The sequence below is a fragment of the Pteropus vampyrus genome, unplaced genomic scaffold, assembly GCF_000151845.1.
Source record: "Pteropus vampyrus isolate Shadow unplaced genomic scaffold, Pvam_2.0 Scaffold483, whole genome shotgun sequence".
NCBI classification, from domain to species: domain Eukaryota; kingdom Metazoa; phylum Chordata; class Mammalia; order Chiroptera; family Pteropodidae; genus Pteropus; species Pteropus vampyrus.
Window position 1 is genome coordinate 393,687 of NW_011889264.1, and position 12,022 is coordinate 405,708.

General features: G+C 34.8%; 1 protein-coding gene and 1 pseudogene across 3 annotated transcripts in view; one reads left to right on the plus strand and one right to left on the minus strand.

Moving 5' to 3' along the window:
• The window catches only part of WWP2 (WW domain containing E3 ubiquitin protein ligase 2), a 122,745-nt gene that overhangs the window by 25,331 nt on the left and 85,392 nt on the right, over window positions 1-12,022 (plus strand). The gene's annotated exons all lie outside the window — the stretch shown is intronic.
• On the minus strand, window positions 4,889-5,778 carry LOC105307214 (annotated as a pseudogene).

A 12,022-nucleotide genomic window follows, 5' to 3' on the forward strand; every position in this document is an offset into this window, starting at 1 on the left:
TCTGAGCCTTTACTTTCTGATAGACCTGTTCTTTCTGAGGCTTCCCTGGTCTTTTCCTTTCTGCTGGGCACACGGATGTCATGAACCCACCATGGCCTCAGGAATTGCTTAAACCCAGGCGTATGCCTCTATTTTAATTCTTCACGGTACTCTCTGATGCTCTCTGTCTTCTGAATCGGTCCCTATTTTCCCAAAGCCGTTAATGATTTGATTCTCAAGGAGGGTTACATTTATTATGTCATTTGGAAATATACTTGTGGGCATTCTCATATTAGGATCAGTGGCCAATACGAGTGTCCTTTTCTTTCCTTCGTCATTTGTCTAGTCAACATACTTTTGCTTTTCATTATAAAAGTAATTGTAGAAAAACTAGAAATTACAGAAAAGCCCACAGACATACTAAGAAAATAAAACTCTCCTGTAAGCACAGCACCTAGTGATAATTATTATCATTTTGATATATACCCTTGGAGCTTTTTTCCGTGTGCCAACATATGTTAATATTTAAGACATCAATAAAACAAAATTAAGATTATAAAAGAACATATTATTTTGCATCATGCTTTTTGTCTTTAAAATGTATCGATGTATCTTTATTTTTGTTATAAAATACACATAACATCAAATTTACCATCTTAATCATTTTTAAGTGTATAGTTTGGTGTCATTAAGTACATTCACATTGTCTTGTAAGCAACCATCACCACCATCTATCTCCAGAACTTTTTCATTTTCCCAAACTCAAACTGTGTACACATTAAACTATAACTCTCCTCTCCCTTCCTCCCCTCTATCCCCCATCATTCTGCTTTCTTTCTCTTTGAATCTGACTACTCAAGTTTCTCTGTGTGATACCTCATGGAATCATACAGTATTTTCGCCCTTTTGTGACTGGCTTATTTCACTCAGCATAATGTCTTCAAGCTTCATTCATGTTGTAGGACTTATTAGAATCTCCTTTTTAAAGGCTGAATAATATTCCATTGTATGAATAGACCACATTTTGTTTATCCATTCATCCATCCAAGGATTGCTTGAATTGCTTCTTCTACCTTTTGCCTATTGTACATAGTGCTGTTGTGAACATGAGTGTACAAATATCTCTTCAAGTCCCTGCTTTCAATTCTTTTGGATAAATACCTGAAAGTAGAACTGTTGGATCCTATGGTAATTCTATTTTTAATTTTTTGAGGAAACACCATCCTGTTTTCCATAGCTGCTGCACCATAACATATATCAATATAGCCTTAATTATCCTTCTAAAATTCAGTTTTTGATGACTTCCTGGTAGTAGTCTATCAGATGGCTGTGTGAAAAATATTTGAGTAGTTTTCACTATTTCACAATCACAAATAATGTTACGATAGACTTGAAAGTTTTAAAATCTTTATGCCCATGTTGAAAATTTACTTGAGAAAAGTATTGACCATGGACTTGCTGGGTTTAAACATTTTTTCAAGGATTCTGACACTACTACCAGCTTACCCTCCAGAAAAGTTCTACCAGTTTACCCTCCCATCAGCATTGGCTGAGATTGTTGGTTTCTATTGCACCTTAGCATTTATTGGATTTATTTGTTAAAAAAAAAAAAATTTTTTTTGGCCTACTTAATAATTAACATTATGCCAGATTTGCGTCATCTTTTTCTTTTTTGGGTGTAGTATTTTAAAGTAAATTATAGCTGTCTCAACATTCTATCCTAGATTCTTCAGTATGCATTATAAAAAAAGGATATTTTCTTAACTAATTGCCATACCATTATCACACCTAGCTTATTAATATAAATTCCTTATTATCACCTATTACCCAGTTTATATCCAATTATATGATTTGTCTCAAAGTATTGTTTTAAAGTTGTTTGCTTGAATCTGGTTTTGGGCAAGCTCCTCTCATTGCATTTGGTTGTTATGTCGCTAAAGTTCCTCCACCTCCATCCCACCTATTTTTTAATGCTGTGATTTACTGAAGGAAACTCTGTGTTTTTAAAGTGTGTTTATTGCCTTATCCTTTGCTCATTTTTATATTGAAGTGTGTATATTTCCCTTTTGGTTTTAAAAGAACTCTTTATATGTTAAGGCTTATAATTTGTAAATGTTTTTCTAGTTTTTTATTTGCATTTTAATTTTGTAGGTTTTCTTTTTCTTTTTTCCAAACAGATGTTTTAAACTTTTTGTAGTCGAATCTGTCACCCTTTGTATTTTTAGCCTTTTCTTTTATGCTTCAAAAGGCTTTCCCCATCTGAGATCAGGTAAAATAGTCACCTCTGTTTTCATAGTTCATTATGATATTATTTTTCACATTTAATTTTTCATCCAAATGAATTTATTTTTGTGCACAGTGTAAGGATCTAATTTAATTTTTCTCACATAGTTAACCAATTTCTTTAGTTTATTGAATAATCTATTTTCCCAATGATTTGAGTTGCTGTGTTCAGCATATGTTAAAAACATATGTACACCTGGGCCTGTTTGGGGAATTTCCATTTCATCAGTTGTTTTATTAGCCTTTTCAAATCACTCTATTTTAGCTATTGTTACATTATAATATGTTTTAATATCTACAAGTTCAAGTTTCTCTTTTCAAAAATATTCCTCCCTCTTTTCTTTGCATATATGACATCATCACAAACTAAATTATTTTGTCAGGTTCTCTCCTCCTACTCTTCTCCCCTCAAATCTCTTGAGATTTTACTAGAATCCTATCATGTTAAGTTCCTTAATAGAGAATTTCCATACTGATTCTTCCTACCCAGGAACATGAAATATCTCTGAATTCATTCAAATCATTTTGAAGTTATCTTTAGATAGACTCTTTAATTTTTTAATATTATTTTCAGTGGGATCTTTTCCTATTATATCTTCTAACCTAGTGTTGTTACTATAGAACTATTAGTTTCTACATTTTCTTTTATATTCTGTCAGTTGCTGAATTCTTAGTATAGGTTTAGATAGTTTTTCTTTTTGGGTTTTCTTGGCAGACGTTTATGTGATTTCTAAGTCTGATAATTTTGCTCATCTTAGGAGATAATTTTACTTTTTTTCTTGTTAGTTGCTTTGTGTACAACTTCCTGTTTTAGTAATGATGGAGTGGGTATCCTGCCCTGTCTAATAACCAGGCTTCTAGTGATTCTCCTCCTCTGGGTGTGAGGTTGGGTGTTAGTAACATGTTTTCTTGGTTGATTAATCTTTTTTTTTTTTTTAATTAGGAAGGGTGTTGAATTTTTACCAAATATCTTTTAAGCAACCATTGAGATAATTACGATTTTTCTTCTTTCAATTTGTTATATTAATTTCCTAATAGTAACAATCTTAGAATTTCTAGAATATACCTAATTGCTCATGATACGTTATTTCTTGAAAGTTTAGTTTTGTTAGACTTGCTTGTTAATATTTTATTTGGGAGTTTTCCATCTATATTCATAAGTGACGTTTGTAGTTTTGTACTATTTTTGTCAGCTTTGGAATCGAGGCTAAGCTAATTTTATACAGTAAATTGAAGCACTTTCCAACTTCGGGAACAGACTGTATAACATGGGAATTATCTGTTCCATGAGTACAGGAAAGAGCTCACCCATAAAACCAACTGGGTCTGGCAGCTTTCTTTGAAATAATTCTTTGATGACTTTTTCAGTATTTTTCCCCATAATGATTAGTTTGTTCAACTTTTCTAATTCATCATGTGACAATTTTGTTAATTTATATTTTCTGAGAAAATTGAGATTTTCAAATTGATTAGTATAAAGATTTTAAACAGTATTCTCATTTTCAAAATGTTTCAATTTTTCTCACTTAAAAATTTTGATATTTGTGTGTTTTTCCCCCCAGTTTTTTTTTGACTAGCATAAACATTTTTGTTTTAACTTTTGCTTTTTAATTTATTTTTCACAGGACAACTTCTTGGATCCATTTAGCAATTATACCATATTTTCTAATGTTAATTTCCATTTTTAACTTAATATTAACTTTTTTTAACCATTTGCTCTTAGATGTATTATACATACTTTTTCATTCAGTCATTAAGTCATGTATAGCTTTTGAGTTGAAAACTTAGTGCATTTATTTTTGTCCTTGTCTAATAATGAAAACATTGTTGCTTTGAACTTGTCTTTGATTTTACTGCCCTAGGTATTCAGTTTTTTTTTTTTTTTAAGAAAAAGTACACAATAAATTTTTACATATGTTCACATCTGTGTAATCACCACTCAGATCAAGATAGAGAACGTTTCCAGGACCCCAGAAAGTTCCCCATGTCTGTCTCTTTTCATTAATATCCCTTTGCCCCACCCTGAGATAACCACTATTCTGATTTCTATCACTATACGTTAGTTTTGCCTATTCTTAAATTTCGTATCAATCAAATCATACAGTATGTTTTTTTATGCCTTCTCGTATAGTATGTTTTCTTGTGCCTTCTCATATCTGTGAGATCCATCCATGCTTTTGCATGCAACAATAATTTGCTTTTTTTATTGAATATAGTTTCCTAATATATAAATATACCACAATTTGTTTGTTCTCCTTTAGGTGGACATTTGGATTGTTTCCAGTTTTTGGCCATCATGAGCAAAGCTGCTGTGAACACTCTTATACATGTATTTTAGAGGACACATACATGTATTACTATTGAATATATTCCTATCTAGGGGCCTTGAATCATAGGGTGGGTTGTGTCTTTATCTTTAGTAGATACTGTCCGCTTTCTGCTGGTGGACCAATCTGCCATCCCATACATTCTGCTGTGTTCTGCTTTATCGTTTGTAGTTGCTGTTGTGATTTTCTCTTTCAGACCAGAGTGATTTTTTTTAGAATACAAATAAAAGTTTAGTGTATGAAATTAAGGCCTTCCTATTTCATAGTTCACTAAGACTAAAGGAAGACCAGATAGTTTTTTAAAACAAAAATTTCACTTTCACTTCCTTCCACCCCCAACTATTAAAATGGCCTGACCAGATGTTATCAAAACCAACACTATAAATAACACCAAGTCCTTTAAAGACAACTATCCCAAATGTTTTTTTCTTGGCATAGGTGATCTTCATGGCATGGTACAGTGTGATCTTAAATCCTTGTAAAGCATCCCTGGCAGCTCTGGTCTGTCCATTATTTTCAAATCCAACAAATGCAATGTCATGCCTCCTGGGTACCAAACGTACTTCCTTGAAACCAGCAAACTGTTAAACAGCGTGGATAGCATCATCTCTTTAGTCTCCCTGGTAATTTATTAAGGAATATAATATAGTCTGGAGGACAATCAGAGACCTGAGGATTTGGTGTTCCCTGACCAGGCTTTTAATTTGCAGTCACTGCTCTCGTTCCACAGTTTTTTCTTTTTTCTTTTTTCTTTTCTTTGTCAGCAGAGCACCACACATTTTAGATACTATATCAGAATCTGTTTTTGCATACTGAATTCTCATTGGTTTTACCATAAAACGGAAATCCTTGTAACTGTCTCAAGATTTTTATGGACAATCCCAGTTCTTTAAATATAACAATGGCTTAAAAACAATAAACAAATCTTTAAAAAATTAAATAAATAAATAAATAATTAAATAGTTAAATAAACAAATAAACAAATAAATAAATAAAACACACACAAAAAAACCAACAGCTTGCCCCCTTAGCTTCATGGTCTTTAAAGCCACAATATTTACCACTTGGGCAAACTGAGAAAACAGTACATATAGAGATTTCCTCAATTTTTCTTTTTTAATTCATCTTGTTGATATAAATTGTTATTTGGTCTGATATCCATGTTTTGGGTTAAACTGTTCAAATAGCCTGAGGCCAGTGCCTCATCCTGTAAGAAGCTCAGAGTGATTTAGGAGGATGTTTTCTGAGTTTCTCAAGGCTTCTGTTGTTTATGGCGGTGGCTGCAGCTCCTGCTGCTCTTGCTGACACCAGCCTCAGCACTCTGAGTGTGTGGCCAGGTTGAGTAGTGAGGCACATCAGATCCGAATCTGATAGAATGTGGATTGTAATAGGGCAGTGGGTTGCTTTTTCTTAGAGAAACAGATCTTTGCGGATGACAATGGCATAGCTGATGTACATAGTATTCCAGACATATTTTATAAAGTCTTCTATTTAAAACAAGGCTATTTCTGGTAATTACAAATCTGTCATATAGAGAAGTGGTTAAGAATGTGTAGACTCTGGGATCAGACTACCTGGGTTTAAATCATGATTTCACCAGCTTTGTGACATCAGGCAGTCATGTAACCTCTCTGTGCTTCTATTTCCTTTTCTGTAAAATGTTGTTTAGAGATGAAATGAGCTAACAACAGTACAGGTACACACATAAATGCTATATAAGTAGTAATAGCAGTAGTAGTTATTCTGTCTACTCTGATACTTTTCCTCCCAAAGACTGGGAGGTTCGAATCCTAGAGATGGACAACAGAGACCCTGTTTCCTGATGTGAGACCTCCTTGCCTAAATGGGAGGCAGCTCTGAGGTTGTTCCAAGAACGAATTCTAAGACTGGACAAATGCAAAAGCTTTAGGGGTCGCGGAGTGGGGAGGCTGACAGTAATGGGGGACATTTGAGCACTAAGATCTTGGTGGCTGCATTCCTTGGGGAGCTGCTGAGCTGGAAATGTTTCCAGAGTGGTGTTTAAGTGTGAATTTGGTCACGCAGGGTAGTGGGTCACAGTGTATTAGGTGACTCTTCTCACTGTGGCCTGGTCTTCCTGAAACTACTTTTCCTGAGAAAAGGCCTGATGGGTGGTGGTTATCCTACCTGACGTTTTTCACTTCCATGAGACTTACTTCCCTCTTTCATTTGCTCCCTTGTTTTCCCTGGGTAGACTTGGAAGTTGATTGGGAAACTCAGCTGGTATTTTGTGCCTTCCCCTGGCAGAGGGATGCTGTGGTGGAGGGTCTTACTAAGACTTGCAGTTGCATAATGGCCAGCCTTGGCTAACTTTCTGTGGGGACATCGACCTGGTTGTGGCCGCAAAGAAGACTTGCTCGACCAAAGGTTCTAGTTTGACTCTTAGGGACAACTCTAGTCATCTCTGTGTGGAAGCCAGATTTTGAGATTAAATATTGATTATTAAAAACTTTTTTATTAGGGGAATTTTCAAACATCATCCCCATTACCCAGCTTCAGTAGTTATCAGCATCTTTCATCTGTACCAATCCATTGGATGATCTTAATTTCTTTTGAAATTGGTAACAGGTAGGGCCCAAGACTCAGTTTTCTCTTGTAGCTCTCTGCTGCAGCTGGCCCCACTGACACTGCAGACCTTGGCACAAACAGATTGTCCTACTTTCAAAGGAGGGAAATGTAACTTAAAGTAGCCTTTTATAAAAACTTTTTTATTTTAATTAATCAATTAATTATTTTTTTTACAGTAGAAAAGAAAAGTTTTATTAGAAGGGAAAGTACACTTCTAGACGTGGAAGCGGGCCTGAGCAAGGGAAGCGTGGCTCAAAAGGCCAAAACTTCTTTATTTTAAAATAATTTCAGATTCAGAGAAAAGTTACAAGAATGAACGAAGAACTCTCCATACCCTTCACTCAACTGTTTATATTTTGATTCATTTGCTTTAACATTATTTCTATCTGTACATACATGTAAAAATTTTCTGGATTATTTTAGAGTATATGACAAACCTTGTACTTCTTTATCCCTAAAGCTTGTCTATTTCCTGAAAAGAATCTTTTTACATAATCACTGTACAATTACTCAATCAAGAAATTTAATATTTTTATAATACTGTTATCTAATTCAGATTTTCCAGTTGTAATCATGCACTGAAAGTGAATTTTTCCCCTGGTTCAGGATCCCATGCAGGATTGTACATTGCATTTAGTTGCCATGTCTCCTTATATCTGGGACCAGTTCCTTAGCCTATTTTTGTGTCTTTCATGAGACTGTCATTATTGAAGAGTACAGGCCATACTTTCCATAGAAACCCCCTCTCTTTGGCTTTGTCTGGAGTTTTCTCATGCTTAGATTCAGGGTATGCATTTTTTTCCAGATACACTTCAGAAGTAATGTTGCTCCTTCTCAGTGCATCATATCAGGAGGCACCTGACTTTGCTTGTTTTAATATTGATTACATTAACTTTGGTCATTTGGTTAAGGTGGTATCTGCTAGGTTTCTCCACTGTAAAATTACTGTTTTCTCTTTATAATTGAGGACTAATTTATGGAGAGAGACATTGAGATTATGTAAATATCTGTTCCTTATCACAACGTCACCTACTAGTTTTTGCATTCATTAATGTTCATTAATGATTTTTGTCTGATTTTTGTCATTGCAGTTATTATTGTGACGTTGCAAAAAATTGTATTTTCCAATTCTATCATTCTTTCTACATTTATTAGTTGGTATACTACAAGACAGAGCTTTTCCTTCTTATAGATTTTTATTTTATTCAGTGGGTTATCATTTGTTACTGCCATTATTTTGATGTTTGAATTATCTTTGATTTGTTCATTGGCTGCCTCTTCAAGCTTGCTCCTGTAGCCTTTTGACATGCCCATCATATATCTTCTCCCAAACATAATCCAGTATAGATAGAATTTCCTATGTGATAAAGCTAGCATTTAAAATTAGAAAAGGTAAACGATACATTAGGACCCACAGCTAACCCAGTGGTTTTCAAAGTGTGGTCCCTAGGCCGGCAGCATGGGCATCGCCTGGAAACATGTCAGAAGTGTGAATTTTGAGGCTTTATTTTAGACCTGCAGAATCAGAACTCGAGGCCCAGCAATCTGTGTTTTAACAAGCCTTGTAGGAGAGTCTGATGCACGCTCAAGTCTGAGAACCACTAAGCTACCACTTGGGAAAAAATTAAGTTAGATACCTTTGTTATACCAACACTTGCAATGGTTTTCTTTATTTAATTTTTGAAACATTTAAACTTTTGTTCAATCTGGAGTTTATTTTGGTAAATGATGTGGTACAAGGACATAGTTGTACTTTTTCCTAATGAGTTTTATACATTCTCAGTGTTCTCATTGGAGGTAGTGTCAACATCAGGATGGGTGTATCTACTCTTACTGCCCTTCTTCAAAACTTCCTTGGCACTTGAGCCTTCATTTTTCCTGTCAGACTTTATATATATGCACACATGCACACATACACAGAGACATGTAACTATCTATTTCTGTGTCTCTTAAACACCATGAGTTCATACTGAAACCTCCAATTCTAATTCAGCTCCACAGAGTTCTTCCTAACCTCCCTCCATTCCATATGAGAACCCTGGCTCTTATCGTCTTTGTAATTACTCATTTCCTCAATTCTACAATGCATAGGAGATGCTTTGAGAATTGCCATATCCATACCACTATGGTAAATGAAGTAGATTTTGAAAAGCTTCTTGTTTATGCCCTCCATTTTCTCTTTTCTGTCCCAAGTGTCTCTCCTTGATTAAAAAAAAAAAAGAAAAGAAAAGAGAGCAAACAGCTCCTTATTTATTTAAAACTCTTATAAGCAGAGAGTTGTTACGGTGCTTTGCACTCCAAGAACAGATAGGCCAGTCTCAAGGAGAGCACCACCTTCCCCTGCTTCCATAAGGATGGAGTGTTCTGGTGGGTGGGCTGCGTGCCTGGAGGAGGCATGCCTGACAGACAGTGCATGCATTTATTTTAAAGTAAACACAGTGCTGTTTTTCCAGTTTTCCAACGGCAAGATAAATAAAACTGCTGATCTTTGGAACTGGAGTCAGAGGGAGAAGAGGAAAAGTGAAAAAAAATTGCTTTACAGTTAAAATACTTTTAAATTTAAATATGAAAAATTGTTCACTGTTTCTTCAGTTAAGGATGAGGTGGGCAAAAATGAAAGGGACAGTCTTGTAAGCTGGTAGGAAGATATTATTTAGGACATAGCTATAAACTTCAGTGCCTTGAATAGGCTTGATGATAGATTTAAATGGTGAAACCAGTTCTGCATAGCCAATTCGTTATTTTTATGAATCTAGTAAAATGCAAAAATCTAGTTTTTTTCAATCTCATGGAATGCTCACAGGAAATTTCTGAGAAGTTCTCTCTTGCTTCTCAAATTGAAAATATTAATATTTTTTCTGATTATAAAAGTAACATGTTCCTAAAACTGAAAATATTATTGCTACTTTTTCTGATTATAATTATTTCATGCTTATTGAACTGAGTGCTGAGTTGACTTCACGATGTCTGTATTGTGTGTGTGTGTGTGTGTGTGTGTATAAATATAAACTTAGTCATCCTCCTGCATACCTATGAGATAGTTTATATCACCATCTCCTTTGCCAAGGAAGTGCTGGCAGATGTTATGTAAGTTGCCCATGGCCACACAGTAGCTGATGGCAGAGTTGGGATTTAATCCAGGCCTTTTAGTCCTAGAGCTTTTGCCTCTACATAATACTGCTTTCTAATGGAGAAGTCTAAAATCACTTGGAATACTGTTATTCAGAGGTAACTCTGTTAATATTTTGTTATATACCCACTAAGCTTCTTTTTTTTGGTATGTAAATTATATATGTATGTATGTGAGTATATATAACTTTTTTTTCCCAAAGTGTAAACTCACTTGCTTTTTTTCACCCAGTTTTTTCCACCTCAATGAAAGTAGATAATTTTTAATGGCTACAGTTTTTTTTTTTTTGCTATGAATGAGCCATAGTTCAACCAATCTTTTATTGTTGGCCATTTCTATTTTTTATTCTTATTACATTTATCAGGGTAACATTGGTTAATAACATTATATAAATTTCAAGTGTACTGTTTTGTAATACTTCATCTGTATATTGCCTTGCGTGCTCACTACCCAAAGTCTAGTCTCCTTCCGTCACCATATATTTGATTCCTTTTTACCCTCTTCATCCTCCCCTACCCTCTGGTAACCCCTCTGGTAATCACTATACTGTCGTCTGTTCTATGAGTTAGTTTGTTTTGTTTGTTTGTTCATTTGTTGCTTTCTGTTTTAAATCCCATAGATGAGTGAAATCCTATGGTTCTTGTCTTTTTCTGTCTGACTTATTTCACTTAGCTTGATACTCTCAAGATTCATCCATGTTGTGGCAAATGGCAATATTTCATCAATTTTTTTTTTTTTAATGTCTGAATAGTATTCCATTGTATATATGTACCACATCTTTATCTAACAGTTGTTTCCATGTCTTGGCTATTGTGAATAATGCTGCAGTGAACATAGTGGTACATATATCTTTATGAATAAATGTTTTCAAATTTTTGGGGTAGATACCCAGGAGAGGAATTGTGGAATCATATGGTAATAATATTCTTAATTTTGGGGGGAAATTCCATACTGTTTTCCATAGCAGAGGCACCAATTTACAGTCCAACCAGCAGTGTGTGAGGGTTCCTTTTTCTCCACATCCTATCTAACACTTGTTATTTCTTGTCTTATTGAAAATAGCCATTCAGACAGGTACAAGGTGATATCTCATTGTGATTTTGATTTGTATTTCTCTCATAACTAGTGAGGTTGAACATCTTTTCATGTATCTGTTGGCCATTTGTATGTCTTCTTGGGAAAAGTTTCTGTTCAGATCCTCTATCCATTTTTAAATTGGATAGTTTGTTTTTTGTTGTTGAGTTGTATGAGTTCTTTACATATTTTGGATATTAGCCCCTTATGGGATGTATTATTTGCAAATATCTTCTCCTATTTAGTTGATTGCCTTTTTGTTTTGTTAATGGTTTCTTTTGCTGGGCAGAAGCTTTTTGGTTTGACTAGTACCATTCATTTAGTTTTGCTTTTCCTTCCCTTGCCTTTGGAGTCAAGCTCACAAAAACCCTTCTGAGACCAAAGGCCATAGTTTATAAGCAAGACTTTGGTAAATTCTTGTATGATATTTTTGTGCTCTTTTCTTCTTTAGGTAGTAAATTTTTAGGCCTGCAACTGCTGGGTTAAAAGGCAGGTGCATTTCAAGTTTTTTTGATGCCTGTGGCCTGGGTCTGCTGCAAAGACTGGTGTCGCTGGTTCCCTTATGTTTAGTGGCACTGGGCATTGTCAACCTTGTAACCTCTGCTGGTCTGTTCAGAGGCAAAAGTAATTTCTGTTGTTCTAA